Raw genomic sequence first — 24,944 nt, 5'->3', positions numbered from 1 at the left:
TGGAATCTCAGAGCATTCCAAAACTGGGAAATGTCTGTCAAATTCATTTATTCTCCCATGAACACTTTGGAAAGTATAAAATGTGTGTGTGAAAAGCTTCTTTGAGCATGGTTAGCAGGGAAGAAGCAGATTGCTTAAGGCATTTCAGGTAGATTGCACAAAACACTACAAAAGATTTTATACGACGTAACCCTGAATCAGTAGAGGGTCCAATGGACAAAATAACCCAATAGGCCTTCTCTCATCACTAGCATCTATGATTCAAACAAACAACTCCAACTTTTAATTTATCAAATATGGACAATGCCACCATAGTGGATTCCCTGTGGGAGAAGCAAGAGACCCCATAGCCACTTCATGAATGTTCAAAGCATTTTTCTGTTTGATGAAGCTCCTTTGAGCAGGCAATACCTACAGAGCTTTTTCAATACAGTAAACCAATTCAGTTTTCCCTCTTTACTTATTTTCTGTGGAAAAGGCACATAGCTGTAATGTGTTAGTGCTTCATCTGTTAACTACCTTTTTCATTTTCTCTCTTTCATAGCCCTCATCTAGGCACTTCCAAATCCTCACATGGGCATCACCAGCAAAAGAAAAAGCTAGTAAAATTTTGAAGAGATACTGACCATTTAAAGTCCCATTTTCAAAAATGGCTATGTACCAGATCCTCAATGGGAGTTCGGAGGTACCTAATTAACTTCCACTGATACCAACTGTCATCAATGGTCATTCAGTGCTGAAATACCTGTGAGGATCTGGGATTCAGGATCTTAACTCACTTTTAGATGCTTTTCAAAAATGTACACAGCAGTTTAGGATTGAATTTGACTGAATTACAGTATTATGTTACTATATATTTTTGCTGCCTTACTGGCTCTTCTATTTGCAATATTTGAATTTACTAATGTATTTTTTGATATCTTCATTACATTCAATCTACATCAGTGGTGGGTAAAATATGGCCTGTGAGCTGGATGTGGCACAGAGGCACAGTGGGAGCTTCAGCCAGTCTCCTGTTCTTCCTGCCCTACCCTTGCATGTTGCTCAGAGCAGCAGTTGCAGAGCCATGTGTACATCTGAGTGCTGTGAGCTCAGGGGGAGACATTCTCTACATTAGACTTTTCTCCTTAAAATGTCCCACCAGCACAGATTTGCCAGTGGTAACAATGGTGGAAGTTTTCAGTAGCCAAGCCATTGTACCACATCTAGACAACATAATAGTTAAAACACTGGCAGCCAGTTTATACAAGTGCTCCCATCATTGCTAGTATTTCAGGACCTATGTCTTTTACTAGAGGGTGACTGTCAACTAGCCTGAAATGATGAAGTGGAGGTTACCAGGAGAAGCCAGCAGGTCACTACTAGTAGACAAGGCCTATCCCATAAAACCGATCACATCTGATACCTGAGTGACTCAAAGATGATAGAGTACCCCTCTGTGACTGGGGAATGGATATATTTTTAGTTGATATTTGGGAGACAATTGTTTAAAAAAAATCTGGAAACGTGGCTGAATCCGAGGTAAGTAACCCAGCTATCTGCTGGTGCTGCCTTGTGGTAAGTGCCCAGGGCAAGGACTCATTCCACAAGGTATCTAAGATCCATGATGAATCTGAAGTGCTTTTAACGGACGACATCCCCTAACAGAGATGAGGAAAGGTGTCAGTTTCCTAATTTCTGGTACAGCAAGGAGAAGCCCCCCCCACTTTCTCCTGCCCCTCAATCCTCTCTGAAGGGGGAGGGTGGTGGCGCTCAGCAACAAGAGGACATCAGCTGTGGAGAAGTAGAAATCTGATGGCAACCATCCACCAGATCCAAACAATTAAGGAAGGAATTTTATGCATTACAGTACAGTGAATAGCTCAGATAAATATAAAGTTGTATCCTAATTAGAACATATCCATTGCATCCTGTCCCCCCAGTCCCCATGAGACAAGGACAAAACACAATCCTTTGCAGTCTTAGTGCAGGGTATGGATTAGGGCTCTATCTGGACTGGCAGGAATAAAGGATAGAAGGTGGCCTCTTCACATGTCCCCTCTTCCCTTAGGCAAGCTCTACACTATAGCCTTTTGTGCACCAAAATTCGCATAGTTTTTTCCGGAAGAGGCTTTTCCACCATTTGGCCCCACCTAGACAGGGCCAAATGGCAGAAAAGCCACCTCTTTTGGAGGAGCCCTTATTCCTCAGAGAATGAGGTATACAGGGCTCTCTGAAAGAGCACGTTTGCTCTTCTGCAAAAGAAAGCGTTCCCTGGACATGGTGGAGTTTTTCTGGGATACCAGAGGCATCCCAGAAAAACCCTGCAGTCTACCTGTACCCTCCCAAGAGAGATGGCCACATGGACAAGGCAGCATTCCTGAGCTCTTGTGGCTCAGGTAACTCACTGACCCTGTGCACCAGGGGGACGATACATAAAACCCATCCCTCCAGCCTGAATCCCTTCTAATTCCTGGATTAACTGTTGCCACACGAGATCAGAGAAGGGTACTTTTTTTGACCAATTTATGGACATTGAGCTAGTTGCTAGTTTGAGAGCTGGGCACTATCCCCCCCCCACACACACACACACTTTTAAATTGGCCAGAGAGGGGTGGCTTTTTCAGTTTACCACAGAAGCTCAAAGACCTAGTGGTTCAAGTCAAGAGAAAAGTTTCAAGTTGTTGCAACTTAGCAGGTATCCAGATCAGGTACTCATTTCATAGAGCCTCAGTTCTTTGATAAATCAAAATTGGCAGCAGATTCCCTGAAGAAGCGGAGGGTCCTAATCTCAAAATATGTTCCCAATCCCCTGACACAAAGAGAAGGTGGTAGGGTCCCAACAGTGGACAGGCTCCATTGAAGAGGTGGCGTGATGAATTGATGGCAGAAAACCAGGATGGATTAATTTACATCAAAGTGATATAAATCAAGGATATTGTTTTGCATTTGCATTTTTATTTACTAAAGAAAGGTTGATCTGGATGGTAATCATTAAAACATGTTAATTTGCAACCAATCATAGCCTTGCTCTGAATGTGGTACCACTATTTCTATGCAGTAGGATACACCAGATCCCTACACATTCTATTTTAGAAAATGATAAATGACATTTTTTTTTTTACCAAATGATGAATAATTTCCTTATCATTGTGTTAAGCTGTAATTTGGATAGAAATTTTAGTTCAGTGAAAGGGCACAAAACCAACATTTTAAAACCATGTTTATTAGTTTTATAAAACCACCTGAAGTGTGCTGGATACATAAGACAGGAAAAGTAAGTTTATCAAAACCTGTGCTACATTTAAAAGTAACTGATTTTCTAAACAAAGGAAGCACCTGTATTCAGTGAATTGAACTGACTGATTCCAGTCCCCATGCATTCCAAGTTTTAGAGCTAGTAGATCTCATCTCAGAACTAGTTTTTACTCTGTTTGGAAAAGAAAAATAAGCTCACCCGCTTTTTCAACTTCTAACTATTTTCTCAACTTTGAATGAAAGAGTTATTTAATTAAACTAATTGAATCAACTGAAATAAAGAAAACATTTTTTCTGCACCTGCAGAAGAGGACACTGTTGGTAAAAGTTGTTTGTAGCACCTTAACCTACTCTGGTACCATGTGCTTAGCACTGCATTCCACCAATCCAGCAGTATGACTTTTTAAAATTTTGGCAGCAAAGATTTATTTTAAAATATTTCTATTTCATTGATATATTAATAGATTATCCTAAATTCAAGCCTTAACATAGAGACTGCATTTCAAATTTGATTTTAAATTGATTTATTTAAAATATTTTTTTTAAATCAGATTTAAAATTAAAAATGTTTGATTTTTTGAAAGCACCCTGGTAAAAACAATTAAGGAATGACGGTGATCTGCACTATATAAATTAATAAAGTTTCAGCATAATTAAATCATGAGCCTTGTGTCTCAAGAACAAATAAGGAAAAGACTGAAGTTTGAAGTAGACAAGACATTGTTTGGACATGGTTCAGTAAGGGAGTTAAGAAAAATTAGTGGCCAGTTAATACTTGTGTTCCCAGGGAGGCAGACAGAATTGCTAGAGCCCTGGGCAAGGTAGCAGGTGGTCAGCTCTGTGCTCACTGAAGGGACAGGTCTGGGGCAGCTAGCCATCAACACTGCCAGGACCACACCATATTACTTCCTCACCAGCCAGTCCTCAGAGCTGCCTGAAGCATGCCGTAGCAGCAACAGCGGTGGCTAGGAGCTCCGGGGTGGGATGAGGAAAGGGGTGCAGGGGGGAGAAAAGGGGCAATTGTCCCAGGGCTTGGTGATTCAAAGGAGCCCGAGGCTCCAGCCACCACAGCAGCAGTGGCTCAAGTGCTGGGCCCCTTTAAACCACTGCCCAATCACTGCACCGGAGTTCAAGGCCATGTACTCCAAGGAGCACTAAGGGCTGAGGGGGAGGCCCATGCCATTTTCCAGGCAGCGCTGTTCCCCCATGGCCCTGCCCCTTCCTCTTGAGGCCCAGCTCTTTCCAGGAGTGTGGAGATGGTGGCCCACACACATCTTACTCCAGTGCCTGTGATAGCTGTTGGCCCTACTGTTATTATCAGTGGAACTATGGAAGTAGTAGCTATACAAATTTTAAAGAAAATCTAGTGAGAACAGCTGAGACCATATTCTTCAAGGCCATATCCAATGTACACTAAGCCTCGGATGAAGGACTACACAAAAGGGTGTGTGGTATTGCGATAACACATTTCCTGAGATGGTCACCTCTTACTTCCATGCTCTAAGATACTTAGTTCTCTCAGTATGACTGTGCAACCACCACCAGATGGATTTAAACCTAGGACCTCTAGAGCTCAGTGTAGGAACCTCTGCAGTTTAAGCTATAAAGCCATCTAGCACTCAGCCTAGGCTATAGAGCTCTCTTGTTCCTATCTCTCGCTGTAAGTGGTCTGCATCCCCTTACATGGGATAGTGACCAGCGCTAGCTGTGTGGGTTACAACTGCACACACAGGAAGGGTAACAAATAGCTGTCAGGAAAGATGAAGAAGGAAATCAAAAGACATACAACTAAAGAAAAGAGACCACAATATTGACTAAAAGAAAAAATCAATTGGTGCAAAAGTGTATTCACATACAAATATTTTAAAAAGGCTTCAGAAATTATTGTATTTTAATCATATGTAGATATATTCTTATGTTACAATGCTAATCAGCCCGTGTAGTTATAATAAAATAAGGGCAATGGCAAAACATCTAATCACATCACTTCTTTCATGCTAGGCATTTTAGCAATATATAATTCACCACCGCACCATTGGAATTTTATTTGTGTAAATAGCTCTTATTCAGGAATTGACTATATATAATGAATTATATGTAACGTGTCCAATTACAAAACACTTTCTTTAATTAAAGTATTTGTTTAACTTTAGTGCAGGTAGTGTTGGGAGATGGAGTTAAATTGATATTTTAAACATTGAAACAAAAGAATTAGCTGTTAAATTATCTTCATAATACATTTTTATTTCTAAATGATATTAGCTTTGTAAAACCTTTCTCTATGGAGATCTGACAGCAGCCTTAGACTACTGCAACTTTCTTCTTTTCAGCAGTACAATTCTACTATAATCTTAAGATTCAAAAAGAAAATAGATCAATTTCCACAGTAAAAGTTTAAATAGGTGGGAGCAGCAGGAGCAGGATTTTTCAAGCTACATATTGCAAAAGCAAGATGAATTGGGAAAGTTAGCAGAGGAATATATTTATAAAACAAATTTAGCATATACATTGACCAAAAATTTGAAGAAAACAATTTTTAATTCAAATCAATCAAGAACCAATATTTATCACTTGCATTCCCTCTTTTATGAAGCCCTTATACATAATTGATCATCTGCAAGAACCCTGTTTCCATGTTTAAGTCCCTGAGCCACTTCTACTGTGCTGCCTAACTTTAGGCACATAAATAAACCTTCATCTCCCCCACCCTAGCTCTTTCTGCTACCTCGTTTCTTGATCCCTGTGGACAAACATCTTGATACACAGGACCATAAGCTGGTTGAAGATGGTGCCTTAGATCACCTTTAGAGTTCTCATATCCAAACTGTAGCTAGATATGGTGGTTACTTACCTATAAATGGAATTTCTTTAAGATATGTGGTGTCTAGGTGTATTGCATATATAGACACATGTCCACCAGGCACTTGAGACTGGAAAACAGTACGAGTAGTGCCTCTTAATTCATACTTCTGTCTTGGAGCTTCTTCTGATCAATATCAAGGTTATAAGACGTAATGCAGAGCAACCACCTTTTCATTTCCTTCTCTACTGTGATTACAGGCAAACTGTAGCACCAGGCAGAGAGTAGCAGCTAGTGAAATTCAGGGTACGTCTAGACTACAGGCTTTTGTCGACAGAAGTTTTGTCGACAGATACTGTCGACAAAGCTTCTGTCCACAAAGAGCGTCTAGACTTCAGCCAGTTCTGTCGACAAAGCAAAATGCTTTGTCGACAAAACCCTGTAGTCTAGACACAACCTTAGATGCAATAACACCTTCTGTTGACAGAAGTCTGTCGACAAAAGGCGTTATGCCTCATAAAATGAGGTTTACCAGCGTCGACAAAACTGCTGAGTTCTGTCGACGTTATGTCGACAGAACTCAGCGGTAGTGTAGACGCAGTTATAGTCGACAAAAGTCCACTTTTGTTGACAAAACTCTGTAGTCTAGATACATCCATAGATAGGAACTATACATCTCAAAGGCCTGGTCTATACTAGACCAGGCAGATTGGCTTAAGGCATGTAACTCTAGCTACACAAAATGCAGCGTCCACACAGTAAATGCTCCCATCTGCTTGCTTCTCTTACTCTTCACAGGAGTACGAGTTGCCATCGGGGGCTGTCGTCAGCCTTTGATTTATGGGTCTATACCAGACCTGCTAAATTCAATGCTAGAAGATTGACCACCAGAGTATCGATCTTCTCGTAAATACAGATAGGCCCAAAGAGCCTCCAGTTACAGGGAAGTAACCTCCATTTCTTTTTCAAGTGCTGGTCCCCACTTGTATTCCATATATCAGTCACTGGTAAGCAGTAGGGTAGTATGAGCAGGGTATAAGGATGGCTACTGTATTTATATATACGTAATACAACCATTCCAAAGACTCCATCCACAGAAGAGACTTGGATTAAAGCATAACATTTTGTGAAGGCAGGGATGAAAATTCATGTTGTTACCTTAAAAATGCCCAGCACAGACACTTCTCAAAGAGATGCTACTGAGGTTTCCTGTAATCTAGTGAACTAGACCTTCACCCAATACAGGGGAAGGAGATGTGTTAAATAATAGCAAAAAAAGGTATAACTAGAATTCCGGTAACAGTGTCCACTGCTGTTGCTTGACCCCATTTTGTTTCTGTTACAGCAACAAGTAGTTAGGTATTTTCTTAATTAGTTGAATTCTTTATAGGTAGAACACCAAAGTTCATCTGACATTGAGAGAAGGAAGCCTCCACTCCATAGTGGAGGAAAGAGGTTGTAGTAAAAATGTTGGGAAATGAATTGATGTATGTAGAAATTAGAAATTACAGTAAAACTCTAGTGGTCTGGCACCATCTGGAACCCGGAAGTGCTCCGGGCTGCAGGACAATTGGAGCTGCTCTGCCCCCGGCTTCCCCAAGTCAGCCGTGGTCAGTTTCAATAGGGTCTGACTTGGGGATGCCTGGGGAAGAGCAGCTGGAGTGATGTCGGGTTGGTCCCGCAGCGTCGAGGGTCGCATCCCCCCCACTCCAACTCAGACCCCTCTAGTCTCCCCCTTCCTATAGTCCGGCATATCTGATAATCCGGCACCCCCTGGATCCGAAAGGTGCCGGATTATCGGAAGTTTACTGTACTTAGTGAAACCTTTCAAGAATATAGTTATTATCAGATTGATAAAAACAAAGTAGCCCTCTATCCAAAGATGGAAGGTAATAACTGGAGATAGGAGGACCAGCAGTAAGCCAGGCTCAAAGTCTTGAGAAAGAGGTAGTCTAGAGTAGCAGAAACATCCAATGTCTCTACGGCCAATTGATTTTGTTATGCCCTGACAAAGATATGCCTCCTTTTGGCTAAATAACATTTTCCGGTGGTCTTTCTACTGTGATTAAGAGTAGTTTGACCCACCTCTGAACATGAATGCTGCAAGTTTGACACCTATCCAAATGCTGGGTCATGAGCTGAACACAGTCCTAACATGGATGCCTGAACCTGCCATTGTCCTGAGTTAGAACATCTGGATATGGGATGGGTAGACTGATATTTGCAGGAGGTTAAAGAACCAGAATTCCCTGAAACATCTTGGTGCAATGAGAAGGGGACACATCCTTGCAGCAAATCTTCTGCAGATCTTCTGGTAGCAATGTAATAGGAGGAAAGAAGCACCATAGATATCTGACCAAGATAACAAGAAAGGCATCATCCTGGCAATCCCAACTCAGTGCTGCTCATGTGAAATGTATGCAGAACTTCTTGTTCACCAGATCTCAGGAGCCTGTCACCCATTGAGTGAAGAATTTGTTGAGCATGCAACTACGTACCTCCTACTCATGTTTGGTAGAGAAATGTCTGCTGAGATTGCATGCCAGAGCATTTGCACATCTAAAAAGTAGGTCACAGAGCCTAATGTCATTCTGGATACACAGTTCCATAAGTATATTGCTTCTATGCCGTGAGGAAAGATTTCATTCTTCCTTATTTGTTTATATGGAAGATGGTCTTCATTCTCTGACATTTTCTGGACACTTGGGCACTATATAAATGGGAGGAATGATTGCAGGTCAGCTGGACTCCAAAAGATTGATATGCATCCTTGTCTCCCAAATTATCCACCTATTTGTGGCACATGGTCACCCATCGTAGCCTATGAGGTATGTGCCTCTGATAACGGTCACATTGTATGTGGAATGGGAATCCAGTATGCAACTGCCTGCTGGATAAACACCGAACCAGAGAACTTCCCAACTAGATCAGCCTCGTAGGAGCCAATTATCCAGTTCATCTCACCCAGGCAGGCTTACCTGGGCTTTTTCTTAAACCCTGGAACACTAGACACAGTCCTTCTCCTGAGAGGGGGAAAACAGGGAGGGTCCCAAGACTATAGCTTAGATTAAAGACAACTAACCACATTAAGAAATATATACAATAATATGTGGTGATCAGGATGATAATGCAAAGATGGAATCCTCTGTGTCTGAAGCTAACTCAATGGAACTAAAAAGGAACTAAGGAGGCAGTCTGTCTTCCCTTATGCCTCACTGCTGATCCAGGGTGCAGATGCGTATCTGAAGCTTCTTACAAGTTTCCAGACCCAGGCACATGGTGTGTGCATACATCCACTTTTGTGGAATACAAATAGGGACTAGCACTGAAGATCTTTGCTGATTCTTTCTGCATAAGACCTGCAGCATATTGCTTTTCCTAGCCATCAAAATGGCTAAAAAGCTCATCATCTTGATTACTACAATATGCTTCTCTCTGTCCTTAAACGCAAACTAGACCTGCTCAGACTCACTCAGAATACTGCTACAGGTTGACCCTCTTTAGTCCAGCACCTTCGGGATCTGACCGGTGCTGAAGCAGAGAATTTGCCTAACCACAGGAGGTCAATATTGTCTAGCAGCATTACCAACACTTCCACTGCTTACTGGGCTCTTTGGAAGACATTTAGGTGTATATTGAGCTAAACAACAGCACAGAACACTGAAAGCCAGGACTGGTGGTTGTAAACAAACTTTGTGGGGCTGCAAGAACCTTGGTCACACCAAGATAAATGGACATCTGGCTAACTAAAATCCTGCTGAACCATGATGTTTCCAGACCAATGTGTGCTGGACTAGGAAGTTCTGTACAAGCCCTTTGCTTTGATCGTATTGTCTCTTATTGTCAATCCCTCCACTTGTTCCTCCTTTTCTATCTCCTCAAACACACACTTTCTTAATCTTTCAGGGTTATCGCTACTCCATCTGTCACTCAATATTGAAATGTCAGTTCTTACTGCCACATCAATTAATACCAAGAAATGGTTCAGAAGAAAATATGATAAAATTCAATAAGGACAAATGCAAATGACTCCACTTCAGAGCGAACAAACAGTTGCATACATACCAAGTGGGGAATGACTGACTAACTAGGGGGTCAAGCTAAATATGAATCAATAGTGTTATATTATTGAAAAAACATACATCATGCTGGGATGTATTAGAAGGAGTACTAGATACAAGAGGTGTGACCAACCCGTGGCTCTCGAGCCACATACGGCTTTTTAATTTAAAAAAAAAAATGTGGCTCCTGCTGCTTCTGAGCCCCGTGCCCAGACTGCTCAGGCCAGCTGCTCTGAATATGGCATCCCAGCACCTGGAGGGAGAAACACGTGGCAGCAGCAGTGTCTCCGGGACCCAGTCATTAGGTTAGAGCCGAGGGGGAAAAGGGGTGGTGCCTGGCTCTGGGGGAGGGCAGGAGGATTGGGTTAGAGCGGGGGGGGGGGGGTGTGCCTGGCCCTGGATGAGGCCAGGGAGGGCACTGGGTTAGAGCAGGGGGGCTGGGAGAGGGAGGGCATTGGGTTAGAGCAGAGGGGCTGGGAGTGCCTTGGTCTGAGCGTGGGGGGGTGGTTGGGAATGCTTGGCTCAGGGGAAGGGGAGGGGCATTGAGTTGCAGGGGGAGGGGGAGGGAGTTTGAAGTACCTTAAACTCAAAGTCTTCGTGGATGCAGAATAAGGCAGCCAACACATATGTCATATTTAAATTCCAGGGCAAAAAAAGAATCAGCATGTACCTGGTTTACACTGTATTTCTTTAAAGAAAACTGAAAGGCTATTGTTTGCCAGGCTGACGCAATTGTTCTGAGATATGAGTCTCTCCCTTGTTTTTTAACCTCTCGTATTTGCAGTCTGGGACTGGCACTTCAAAATGTGCTAATTTAAATCTCAGTTCAGTTTTAATTAAAAAAAGCTCAGAAAATATAAGGGAAAAGTGTTAAATTTAAAATACATGGTGGGATGCTTTTTATTTTAGGGTAAGAATATTACTGTATTTTAAAGGGTTTTTTTTTTTATTTGATGTTTATTTGTTGTCAAGTTCTCTGAAGATCTATGGACTAGCCATGAATTTTTTAAGTGATTAGAGACCTTTTTTATTGTTTTTTGTCCGAAATGTCCTGTAATGTTATTTTTATCACTACATTTTCTATCTACCTTTCTATATATAGATAGATAAAAATAAATATATAATACATGGCTCTTTGCACTCTATCCACCGCTATTTTGGTTCTTCGTCTAACTGGCTGGCCACCCCCGCAATACAAGATAAAAGTAATAATTCAACCATTTACTCCATTCTAATTAGACTCCGATTGGAGTATTATGTCCAGTTCTAGGCACCATATTTCACGACAGACATTGAGAAATTGGAGAAAGTCCAGAGAAGAGCAACTAAAATGACAGATGGTCTAGAAAACACGACCTATGATGGCAAACTGAAAAAGCTGGATTTTTTTTTAAGTCTGGAGAAGAAAAGGAGGACAGGGACAAAACATTTTTCAATACATAAAATGTTACAAGGACGATAGAGGAAAAATTGGTTGCTTTAATCTGACAATAGAACAAAAAGCAGTGGTCTTAAATTGCCTCAAGGGTAGGGTTGGACAATAGAAAAAACTTCCTGGCAGGGTAGTTAAGCACTGTAATTGCTTAGAGAGGCTTGTGGAATCTCCATCATTGTTTAAGTTGCTCTAAAAACTCTCCAAACACCTGCCAGGGATGGTCTAGAATAAAACTTAGCCATGAATGCAGGGGACTGGAATTGATGTCCACTCAAGATCCCTTTTAGTCCTATGATTCTATAAATGCCAGCCTCCCATGCAGTTAAATGCTCACTCAAATATTTTCATGTGCTGCTACTCATATTTGGTAGAAGCTCACTGGAAGCATCCATAAGGTTACCTCATTATCTTCAAATCTCACCCTCAAAAATCTCCTTTGCAGCGATATTTACAAAAACTTGGCTGTGATTAGGCAGCTGGTATGCTGAGACCAATTCTTGCTATGCTGATCAACATTGCTTCTGTTTCTTTGCACTAGCCTATCCATCCATCCACAACTGTGTCAAGTTATACTGTATGATCCTTGGGGCAGGAACCATTTTTATGCTGTGTTTGTTCAGCACATTAAGGGTCCTGGTCCATGACTGGGGCTCCTAGGCACTAGAGGAACACAAACAAGTAATGTCAGAATCTTGACTACAGGGAGTCTGAGAAACTTTCATGAATCCTACCTGCAACTTGGGGAGAGGAGTTAAATCTTTTCAATCTATGTTGTTCCTGTCTCTCAGAAACAAAAAACAAACAAACAAACAAACAAACAAAAACTGTTGTGAGAAGGAGTAGGGGAAGAGAAGCTACAGAGGCTCAGGGTCTCTGGCAGTCAGGCCACTTGTTATTCGGGTGCATAACTTCAGATACCAACATTTTAAAATGTTGGTATCAGTTTTCATGATGCAGGAAGAATTAATTTAGCAACTCTTCCACTACTTTCTACCCATCCCAAAACTGCATCACCTGTGAGAAGTCAATTCAATCACAAATTTTGGGTCAGTGTGACGGGGCAGACCAGCCCCACACTGAACAAGGGGAAGTAGAGCACACCTATGGGAGGGAATATGCCCCTCCCCCATGACCCTGCTGGGCATGCTCCCAGTGCAGCCTGGGTATAAAAGCCTGGAGCGCAGCTCAGTTGGCCCATACTAAGAGGGGAAGGAGCTCCTGCCAGAGCCATGGCTACTGCCACCAGCACCACCCTCGAGACGATCTCTACCACCTTGCCAGCCACACCTTGCAGCTAATCTTGCCGCCATCGCCACATGCACAACTGCCGTAGGACCAACCAACACAGCCACCGATGTGGGATCTGGACATGACGGTAGGGTCCATGGTAGCCAGGGGCATTGGGTAGGCAGAAGCCCAGGGCGGGGCATGTGAAGTGACCCAGGAGGCTCAGTGCGTTTCAGGGAAAGCTCCCTGCTGAGCCAGTGGTGGAACTGCCCACCGCTGACAGGGCCATGGACTGAGGTCCGGAGGAGAGGGAGGCCCCTACCCCACCCTGGGCCTGGGGGGACAATGATTCAGCCTCAGGGCCCGTGGACCTACGACTAGGCCTCTGGGCCTGCAGGACAGTGATTTGGGCTCTGGGTCTGCAGAACTGCGAGTAGGCCTCTGGGCCTGCAGAGCAAGGCCCTGAGCCCCAGGGTGCCAGGTCAGGGAGAGACCGGGGGTGAGACAACCCAGTACAGTCAGTTATAAAGCATGTGACATACATGGAGAAAGTACTATTTACAATTGCTGGAAAATCATTTGCTCTCACTGCAACTGCTTCTAACGTAAGAAAACAAAACATCATTATCTATGCTGTTGCTTCTTACGAAGGCAAGAAATCCCCATATGTTGTAGAGTTATTTTCAGTGTCAATTTTTTGTTTACCACTTTTTAATCCTATTTATTTTTTAGTAGCTGATAAGTCTCCATGGGATCTAGATACAGCTCTGATAAAGGGCTACTTGACTTTTGCATTCTTGACACACACATTGTTATATGCATTTTATCTCTGTATAAATGTATGTAACAATACTATAAAAACACCTTTGTATGTGTGAATGTTCCTGACAGTATATTGAAACACATATACAAAAACATATATGTGTACTCATATATATAATTCAATGGGATTTCTGCAGAGAAACGTGGAAGTTATTGTCAAAATGGCTGTCATCTGTATAAAGGAAACAGCAATGAGCTGGGCATTAAATTTGCATACAGCCCCAAGCATTGAGGTTCCTGTATATGAACTGTTCTACTATTCTTGATGGCATAGCTGGCAGGAAGATTGTCAGGATTAGCTCAGGAAAAAACACCCCCAAGGAGATAATTTGAAGACATACTGAGATTTTGCCTCAATGCATGAAAACAAACATGAAAGCCTCAGGAAACTGTGCACACTAAAAGTTACCACAAATGCTAAGCCACACACCAAAGGATAATATATTTCAGCTAATTAACACACAGCTATATGCAACATTGTTAGAAGTGGCTTCCACTTAGAACTGGTGTAGATCTTGTATTGGTTAAACTTGGGAAGAGAAGGTTTTTTACAAATGTGAAAGGAAAAAGGAAAATAGCTGAGAAATAAAGGTGGAGGTTCTTTGGATGTCTGTCTTAGTTTTCCAGAAGATATTAGCTCAGTGTTCTAACACTATTATGATGTAAACTGACCAGTACTTTCCTTAACTTTAACTGTTTTCTCTGAACTCCCCCTCCATACAAATGGATAGAATCTTATACCTATTATAGCTTCAAAGTATGAAAAAATAGTTTGACTTGACACTTTGTAAACATTTTCTAACAAGAACCACTCATATTTTGTCCACTGCAAATGTTAATGACCTCTTAAGATTTAGGGAGGAAGCAATCTATATTATACATATTGTACACTAAGCAATCTTACCAACTATACAATCAAAAATAAAAATGTCTAACAATTCTCTAGATTCAAAGGATGTACACACGAGCATCATTGCTAGGAATGAGAGCAATTTGTAACAGCAAGAGTATGAGTAAGAGATTGATGCAATTTCATATCAGACCAAAAATATCTAATTGAAATAATACAACAGTACAAAACTAAAGGGCAGGAAAACACATTTACAACTCATAGCTACATGTCATATGTAAATGCCTGTACTTGTTGTAAGAGACATGGAAAAGACTTCAAGTATCTTTAGTGTTTTATTTACCAGGCTAATTAATTTAACTGTAGTTATATTATGCATATCTTAAGGAAAGTGCTGATAATAGAGAATAAGAGACTGAAGACTTTCTATTGACAACTGCTCATTTACAAGAAAAAAGCTCAAAGTTACTTTATACACTAAGTGCATATTAACACAGAAAATATATTCTGTGAGATCAAGGGATCTTCTCAGAAACATCTGAAAAAAATTAAGTGTTTAAGAGGTTAGAGGAAGCAAGGATACAGTAGGAGAATGAGAAATGGATCTAACAGAACAATACATATCCATAGCTACAAAACACAGGAGTCCAACATCAAAATGGCAAGCTTTTGGCATATATCTAACATGACAAATGACAGCCAATTTTCAAAGTCCAGTAAGGTGAAACATTGATACTTTCCACCAGGAATATAAAATTTATGGGAAAAACTGAAGAGGTTATGTGAGCGCGAGTAGCTCACTAGAAGAATTTTCCCCATCTCTCTCATTAACCCTAATGTTAAGAGAAAGATGGTGTTATTTAGAAGTAAAATGGCACCATAAGATTTGATTAATGATTGGAAAGGGAAACAGAATGTTTGAACTATCAGGGAAACTAAAATAGATTCTCATGTGCCACCGTCAGGGAAAATACATTATGCTCTATTAGTTAAGGGGGCACAGGCCTCATTTACCCAATTCCTTTCTAAATGAAAAAGAGCAGATACATTTTATATGCAGGACAACTTAAGACATAATAAATGCAGTCTACTGAGCAATTTGATAAGAAGCATTACCACTGAACATTTGGCCAGAAAGTATTGCTATGTCCTTTTAGATTTTGGTGTTGGCCATATGGTCAGTGGGAGTAAAATTTTCAAAATGTCTAAGTGTTTTTTGCGCCCAATTATGTTGAAGAATTAGAAACTTAATGAGTAGCTTATGGAGTGGAATTAGAAACAGAAAATGAATGAATGACAAAGAATAAGCTGAAGATAAAGTTCTGGGGAGATATAAGGAACAGGTGGAAGATATGAATTCTCTGAGGCAGAGAACTTCTGGAAATATAAAGAAATCAAGTATAGCTTTGGGAATAATGAAACTGCAAATGAAAATGAGAAATAGATGGGAGTACATTGGGCAGAAGGAGAAACTCCCAATGTCCTGTTGAAGTCTTACCAGTATGGAAGCCCTCTCATTAGCAATGCTACAAAAGGGCTGTGTCTAGACTGGCAAGTTTTTCTGCAAAATCATCTGCTTTTGCAGAAAAACTTGCCAGCTGTCTACACTGTCCACTTGAATTTCCGCAAAAGCACTGATGATCTCATGTAAGATTGTCACTGCTTTTGCGGATATACTATGCTGCTCCCGTTTGGGCAAAAGTCTTTCTGAAAAACTTTTGCACAAAAGGGCCAGTGTAGACAGCAGAGAGTTGTTTTCCACAAAAAAGCCCCGATCGCGAAAACGGCGATTGGGGCTTTTTTGTGGAATAGCGCGTCTAGATTAGCCACGGACGCATTTCCGCAAAAAGTGCTTTTGCGGAAAAGCGTCCTGACAATCTAGACACGCTTTTCCGAAAATGCTTTTAACTATCATCAGAATCAAGCATTTCTTACAAGCAATTTTTCTCATAATACTTCTGTCTTGTCTATATTTTACAGATGGAAATTTGACACACAGAGATTAAGTGACTTGCCCTAAATCACAAAGAACTGAACACAGTTCTCCTAAGCCCAAGTGCAATGCCAAATTCAGAAGACCATTCCAGCATTGTGTGTGTGTCTCTCACTCACTCAGTTGTGCAGGTATTAAACTTAATGACAATTTGGTGAGGATTGCTCTGGCATGTTATCTTAAACATCCCTCCTCTGGTGTTTAGGCATCAACTTTTCCCCTTCCTTCCCTTTTGGTGGTAAATGTCTTTTCTGCTACCTTAGAAAATAAGTGTGTGCGGGGGGGGGGGGGGGGGGGGGGGGGAAGCAACGGGAAGCGAGGGAGGAAGAAGAATGAGAATACAGGACAGGCACTTTATGACCTGTCATTGTCATCTGCACTTCCATTACCAATGTGTGGGATCAGTTATGGGGAAAGAAAAGAAAAAGGGGGAAGCAAAGGGAAAGCACTCTTACCTCTAATGAAAGGGAAAACTGAAGCAAAGGTAAAGTGGGAGGCTTAAATAAGGCAAAGGGTAAAATAAGAAGGTGGCTTATAATCAAATGTGGAAAAGGAAGCAAGATATGCAACAGGGGAAAGGTGAAACATGGGAAAAAAAGAGGAAGGCTATGTCTACACTGCAGAGTTTTTCTGGAATACCAGAGATATCCCAGAAAAAGTCTACAGAATCCAGGGAACGTGTTCTTTTTTTGGATCAGTTTCTAAAAAAGCAGGCACACTCTTTTGGAAGCCCTGTATTGTTCATTTTATAAGGAATAAGGGTTCTTCTGGAAGAAGATGTTTTTCCCCACATTTGGCCACATGTAGATGGGCCAAATGTTAAAAATGCCTCTTCCCAAAAAAAAAAAAAAAAAAAAACCACACCAGAAAAAGGTACACACATTTTCCAAAAATAACCTGCAGTGTAGACATAGCCAATCATAGGTAAAGCAGTATTGTCAATATGGCTACTACAGTTCACGAACCTTAAATCATGAAAGTCCTGAAATTTGTGGTTACTGTAGAGCTGCACACACATTTTAATAATACAGGAACAGAGTACAAGTGAGATCACGAATTAATATGGCTCCTATCTTTCAAACCATGCTGGTTTGAATCACAGAACTATAGAACACTAGATCTGGAAGGGACCATCGAGTCCTGTCCCCTGCCTTCATGGCAGGACCCAGTAATGTCTAGACCATCCCTGATATTTGTCTGTCAAACCTGCTCTTAAATATCTCCAGAGATAGAGATTCCACAACCTCCCTAGGCAACTTATTTCAGTTTTTAACCAACCTGACAGTTAGGAACTTTTTCCTAATGACCAACCTAAACCTCCCTTGCTGCAGTTTAAGCCCATTGCTTCTTGTCCTATCATCTGAGGCCAAGGAGAACAATTTTTCTCCCTCTTCCTTATGACAGCTTTTTAAATATCTCAAAACCGCTATCATGTGCCTTCTCAGTAGTCTCCTTTCCAGACTAAACAAGCCCAGTTCTTTCAGTCTTCTTTCATAGGTTATGGTCTCTAGACTTTTAATTATTCTTGTTGCTCTTTTTTGGACCTTCTCCAATTTCTCCACATCTTTCTTGAAACGTGGTGCCCAGAACTGGACACATTACTCCAATTGAGGCCTAATCAGTGCAGAGTAGATCAGAAAAAAGACTTTTTGGGTCTTGCTCAAACATTCCTGTTAATGCATCCCAGAATCATGTTGGCTTTTTTTGCAACAGCGACACAGTTGACTCATTTAGCTTGTGGTCCACTATGACCCCTAGGATTGCTTTCTGCAGTACTCCTTCCTAGACAGTCACTTTCCATTCTGTATGTATGAAACTGATTGTTCCTTCCTAAGTGAAGTACTTTGCATTTGTCCTGATTAAACTTCATCCAATAACTCAGATCATTTCTCCAATTTGTCCAGATCATTTTAAATTCCAATCCTATTCTCCAAAGCAGTTGCAACCCCTACGAGCTTCGTATCGTCTGCAAACTTAAGCGTATTCTCTATGCCAATATCTAAGTAATTGATGAAGATATTGAACAGAACCAATCCCAAAACTGACCCCTGCGGAACCCCACTTGTTATGCTCTTCCAGCGGGATTGTGAACCATTAATGACTACTCTCTGAGAACAGTTATCCAGCCAGTTATTTACCCACCTTATAGTAGCCCCATCTATGCTGTATTTGCTTAGTTTATTGAGAAGATCATGTGAGGCTGTATCAAGTGCCTTACTAAAGTCTAGGTATACTATATCCACAGATTCTCCATTATCCACAAGGCTCATTATTCTATCCAAGAAGGATACCCGATTGGTTTGATATGATTTGTTCTTTACAAATCCATGCTGGCTGTTACTTATCACCTTATTATCTTCCAGGTGTTTGCAGATGAATTCCTTAATTACTTGTTCCATCATCTTTCCTGGCATAGAAGTTAAATTGACTGGTCTGTAGTTTCCTGGGCTGTTCTTATTTCCCTTTTTATAGATGGGCACTATATTTGCCCTTTTCTAGTCTTTAGCCATCTCTCCTATCTTCCATGACTTTTCAAAAATGGTAGTTCGTCTCAGATACCTCCTCTATCAGCTCCTTGAGTTTTTTAAGATGCATTTCATCAGGTCCTGGTGGCTTGCAGACATCTAACTTTTCTAAGTGATTTTTAATTTATGGGTTTTTATTTTATTTTATCTTCTAAACCTATCCCCTTCCCATAGTATTCACTATGTTAGGCATTCCTTCATGATCAGACTTCTTGGTGAAGACTGAAACAAACAAGTCACTAAGCACCTTTGCTATTTCTAAGTTTCCTGTTTCTGTTTCTCCCTCCTCACTGAGCAATGGGCCTATCCTGTCCTTGGTCTTCCTCTTGCTTCTGATATATTTACTGAAAGTCTTCTTGTTTCCTTATGTCTGTAGCTAGTTTGAGCTCGTTTTGTGCCTTTGCCTTTCTAATTTTGCCACTGCATACTTATATTGTTTGCTTATATTCATCATTTGTAATTTGTCATAGGTTCCACTTTTTATGACTCCATTTTTATTTTTATATCATGCAAGATCTCCCAGTTAAGACGAGGTGGTCTTTTGCCATATTTTCTCTCTTTTCTATGCAGCAAAATAGCTTTGAAAAAGTGCCAACTCTTTAGTTGTTTTTCCCTAGTCTTGCTTCACATGGGATCTTGCCTACCAGCTCTCTGAGCCAACCAAAACCTGCCTTCCTGAAATCCATTTTGCTATTCTCCCTTCTACCATTCCTTAGAATCATTAACTCTATGATTTCATCATCACTTTCACCCAAGCTGCCTTCCACTTTCAAATTTTAACCAGTTCCTCCCTATTGGTTAAAATCAAATCTAGAACAGCTTCTGAATGCAAGAGGCATAATAGTTACAATATCATAGGAATTCTGCTTATTTTCTCTTTTGAACTGAATCCTCTGATGTCGAAAACAACAACAATATGGTTAGCAGCAACAGTTTTTCAAATGGAAATTATAAATAAAAATTAAGAACTAATTCAGAGAAAAACGGAAGAATTGTTTGGAGGCATGACTTTGGGGGGTTGATTCTAACTTTTGAGCATAAATACAAGGAGTGTTAGAATGAGGACTCCTTGTAAGGAGACAGTGAGTCAGTATGTGTTTAGAAAAAAAAAAAGGATTTTGACTGAGTGTAGCCAGACAGGAATCCCCCCCCCCCTCCTTGAAACATCCATTTTGCTTGCCCCTCTTAGGTGCCTGGAGCATACAGGGCATAGACAGAGCAGTAAAATCAGCATAGTCCTTGAAGCCTTGACAGAAGGCCCAGATATGCTGGCTGCTGTGACCCTGGATGGCTGTAAACAGAGATACGCCAATTGTTGACCTCGAGGCTGCGAGAACTGCCTTGGCTGGCACCTATATTGATATGATCACACAGCTGTCTGCAGGGGGAGGAATCTCCTGCACAGTAAAGAATATCCAGTACTCACAATTTAGTTATCTCTCTTGCAAGTGTAAATTAAGTTGAAACTCCCTTGTAAGAACTGGCATCACAAAGACGGACCAGTACAATTTGGCATCTTAGATAAGGAAGAGGATACAGGCCCCTATGGGTAAAAAGATGGGTCCAGCAGCACACTCACTCTGAGCGTCAATCTACCATCTATCTGCTGGTAGGGTTAGGTAATTGGCCTCCCGAGGTTCCACGGGGTCGCCCACCTCGTATACATCTTTCCTAGGAATTGAGGGACCAGCCGTGGCCTGATACACTGGAGTTGAGAGGCACAGAAGGGGGTAAAAATTGTACCTGGATGTGGTCCTTTGTCTTAAGTGTACACATAGACTTAGAGCTCTTTAAAGATGAAGCTGTCACTTGGAACCATTATTTGTTTTCTATTTTTATTTTCTTTGTAACCATTTTTCAGATCTATATTTGCTAGCAGTTAAGAAATAGAGAAATAGCCATTGTAACCTTATGATTTATAAGCGTCTTTAATAAACCTGTAAGGCTCTGTCTACATTGGCACCCCTTTCCGGAAAAGGGATGCTAATGTAGCACGTTGGAATAGGCAAATCTGCGGGGGATTTAAATATCCCCCGTGGCATTTGCATTAACATGGCTGCTGCTTTTTTCCGGCTTGAGGAAAAGCCGGAGAAAAGCGCCAATCTGGATGTTATTCTCTGGAAAATAAAGCCTTTTCCAGAGGATTTCTTATTCCTACTTTCAAGTTGACTTTATTTTCCGGAGAATAACGTCCAGACTGGCGCTTTTCTCCAGCTTTTCCCCAAGCTGGAAAAAAGCAGCAGCCATGTTAAAGCAAATGTCACGGGGGATATTTAAATCCCCCGTGGATTTGCCTATTCCAACGTGCTACATTAGCATCCCTTTTCTGGAAGGGAGGCCAGTGTAGACGTAGCCTAACTGTTTAAGCTTTAACCTGACTCCTTCAGTTGCTGTAACAGAACCACGCACAACTTAAAAGAACTCCAGACGGTCATAAGGGACAGATACAGGCAGAGCTGGGCATTTGGATCGTGTCGCTTCCAGAGGACAGATCCGTTGGGGCATCTCTCAGCCTTCCCTAGGCTGCCCTCTGCGAAGGGATCATGTATCCTAGCTGTCAAAGTCTGAGGTGTAATAAGCTCTCCCTGTAAACTCTGGGGCGTCTGTCGGCCTGTTGGCTGCCCATCGCAAAGGGACCATGGTCTTAGCAGTCAAAGACACAGACGTAAAACTTCTCAGGGCGCCTGTCGGCCTCCCCTGGGCCACCCACTGTGACAGGACCTTGTGTCCCAGCAGTTGAAGACTAGGGTGTAATACACACACAGCCCTGACCATTGGCTGACACTGAGTTATGTGCAATTATTAATGGGAAATCTTGGGGTGGTACGAAACACCAATGTGTTTCTAGGTGGCTGAATACCTTTTGTCAAGGGACAGTTAGCAGAATTTTTAATAAATTATCATTGGGATATCAAGTCAAGCTACCTTTTCTGGGGTCAGGCAAGAATGCTAGGTCCAAATGTGATTATGACATCATGCAGCAAGCTTCATGCCACTAGAAAATGAAACAACCAACCAAGAAAAGCTTGTGACCTTAGCAAGATTTTTACAAGAGCAGGATCAAGGTTACAGAACTTACTGCTACATGAAGTAAGAATGATCACTAACCTCACCAAATTCAGAGATGAATGTAAAACCCATACCTCCACCCAAAATCTTTCTTGCAAGAGCATGTTCAGCACTCAGTACCCACTCACACACCTATATCCAATTAAAATAAAACAGCTTAAAATTCCTTGACCCCTTATGCCTGTCTCTTGCATATAGGAAGGAAGATGTATTGTTGTCATTCCTATTGTTAGGAAGTGTCAAGATATGAAGAGGAGAGCTGCCTAGACAGAGAAAAGACACACATACAAGCACTAATTCTGCCACTTTCCTTCTAAGAGAATGCCTTTTTATACAGGCTCCACCTAAATCCCATTTGGAGTAGTTCTAAAACGGTTGGTAGAGTCACTGTTGAGCAAAACTAACATTTACATAAGAACAGCCATATTGGGACAGACAAATGGTCCATCTAGCCCAGTATTCTGTCTGCAGACAGTGGCCCATACCAGATGCCCCAGAGGGAGGGAACCCAACAGGTAATCCTCATGTGATTCCCTCCTCTGTCACCCATCTCCAGAGAAACAGAGGCTAGGGACATCATTCCTACCCATCCTAATAGCCATTGATGGACCTAACCTCCACGAATCTATCTAGCTCTTTTTTGAACCCTGTTGAAGTCCTAGCCTAACATTCTATTTGCTTTTTTGACGGAGTGGATGTTTTCAGACAACTATCCACCATGACTTCAAGATCTCTCTCGAGTAATTGTAGCTAAATTAGTCCCCATCATATTGTATGTATAGCTCAGATTATTTTTTCCTGTGTGCATAACTTTACACTTATCAATCTTAAATTTCATTTGCCATTATGTTGCCCAGTCACTTAGTTTGGTGAGATCTTTTTGAAGCTCTTCACAGTCTGCTTCAGTTTTAACTATCTTGAGCAGTTTGGTATCATCTGCAAATTTTACCACCTCACTGTTTACCCCTTTCTATAGATCATTTACAAGTAAGTTGAATAGGATGGGTCCCCGGACAGACCCTTGAGGGACCCCACTAGTTACTTCTCTCCACTCAGAAAATTTACCATTTATTTCTACCCTTTGTTTCCTGACTTTTAAGCAGTTCTCAGTCCATGAAAGGACCTTCCCTCTTATCCCATGAGAACTTACTTTACTGAAGAGCCTTTGGTGAGGGACCTAGTCAAAGGCTTTCTGGAAATCTGAATATACTGTAGCCACTGGATCCCCCATGTACATGTGGTTGTTGACCCCTTCAAAGAACTCTGGTAGATTATTAAGGCATCATTTCCCTTTTCAGAAACGATGGAGATTTTCCCTCAACAAATATGTTAATCTTTGTGTCTGAATTTTATTCTTTACTAAAGTTTCAACAAATTTACCCAGTAAGGACGCTAGACTTACTGGTCTGTAATTGCCAGGATCACCTCTAGAGCTCTTTTTCAATAGCGGTGTCATGTTAACTATCTTCCAGTCATTAGGTACAAAAGCAGATATAAAGGATAGGTTACAAACCACTATTAATAGTTCTCCAATTTCACATCTGAGTTCTTTCAGAACTCTTAGGTGAATCCCATCTGGTCCTGGTTACTTGTTACTGTTGAGTTTATCAATTTGTTGCAAAACCTCCTCTAATGACACCTCAATCTGGGACAATTCCTCAGATTTGTCACCTAAAAAAATGGCTCAGGTCTGGGAATCTCCCCAATATCCTCATCCATGAAGACTGAAGCAAATAAATTCATTTAGTTTCTCCAAAATGACTATCACCTTTGAGTACTGCTTTAGCATCTTGATTATCCAAGGGCCCCACTGGTTGTTTAGCCAGCTTCCTGCTTCAGATGTACTTAAACATGTTGCTATTACTTTGTGGTTTTGGCTAGCTATTCTTCAAACTCCTTTTTGGCTTTTCTTATTCTATTTTTATGCTTAATTTGACCAAGTTTATGCTCCTTTCTATTTTCCTCACTAGGATTTGACTTCTTTTTTTTTTTTTTTTTTTAAAAAGATGTCTTTATCTGTCACTGCTTCTTTTACTTGGCTGTTAAGGCACGGTGGCACTTTTTTTGTTCTGTTTTTAAATTTGGGATATACATTTTAATTTGGGACCTCTATTATGGTGTCTTTGAAGAGTTTCCATGCAGCTTGCAGAGATTTTACTTTTGTTACTTTACCTTTTAATTTCTGTTTAACTAACTTCCTCTCCCAACATGCTTAATCCCAGATTTTTGAAGTAATGTTGGTCAAGTCAACTTTTTGAAAAGGAGATTTTGTCTCCTAAATTAGTTATGTATTGCAACTCTGACCACAGCAACATCTAAATAACTCTAAAGCGGGCCCTAGGTGCATTCCCCTCACAGTGCTTCACAGCCCAGAGGCTTTAGAAAAAATATAAGTGGCCTGATTCTGATATTAAAAATGATGCAAAATCACAAGTAACTTCAATAAAGCTAAATCTTACTGTAAAACTGGTCTAAGCAAGAATAAAATCAGGCTCCAAGATTTCCGCTATATACTCCAAATCATCGCTAGTAAACCTTCATGGCAGTGAATACTCTGCATTAATGATGTTTATTCATGTCATCTTTCAGATAGAAAAATACATTAAGAAGAAGGCCATGATTTCCAGTGTCTGTTTTCATTCTTGAAAGCTTATGATTGCATTCCAGTTTGCCTTTGAAAATTTGATCTTGTGGCTTGACAGTGACAAAGCACTGGTTTTTCTGCTCAGTGGACCTTCCTGATAATAGAAGATATTCCTCTGTAGGCCAGGGAAGATTTCAGGTGAACTAGTTCATATGGACTGAGCTTGCTCTTTACTGAAGAAGAGATTAATCTAACTTCCTGAATGACATCAAATAAATGAAACTCTTAAAATGTACTACAATTTAAATTTTAAATGGCTGAAAACATCTGAAAAAAACATT

General features: G+C 41.0%; 1 protein-coding gene and 1 long non-coding RNA gene across 5 annotated transcripts in view; one reads left to right on the top strand and one right to left on the bottom strand.

Moving 5' to 3' along the window:
• MCTP1 (multiple C2 and transmembrane domain containing 1) overlaps positions 1 to 24,944 on the bottom strand; it is a 395,876-nt gene that overhangs the window by 94,314 nt on the left and 276,618 nt on the right. The gene's annotated exons all lie outside the window — the stretch shown is intronic.
• On the top strand, positions 12,724 to 16,578 carry LOC142829904 (uncharacterized). Its single transcript, XR_012904812.2, has 2 exons — positions 12,724 to 12,908; positions 16,413 to 16,578. It is a non-coding gene; the product is annotated as an uncharacterized LOC142829904 (long non-coding RNA).

Source organism: Pelodiscus sinensis, chromosome 6 (genome assembly GCF_052426305.1).
Source record: "Pelodiscus sinensis isolate ZL-2025 chromosome 6, ASM5242630v1, whole genome shotgun sequence".
In the NCBI taxonomy this organism is placed as follows: domain Eukaryota; kingdom Metazoa; phylum Chordata; order Testudines; family Trionychidae; genus Pelodiscus; species Pelodiscus sinensis.
This window is presented reverse-complemented; position numbering and strand designations above follow the sequence as displayed.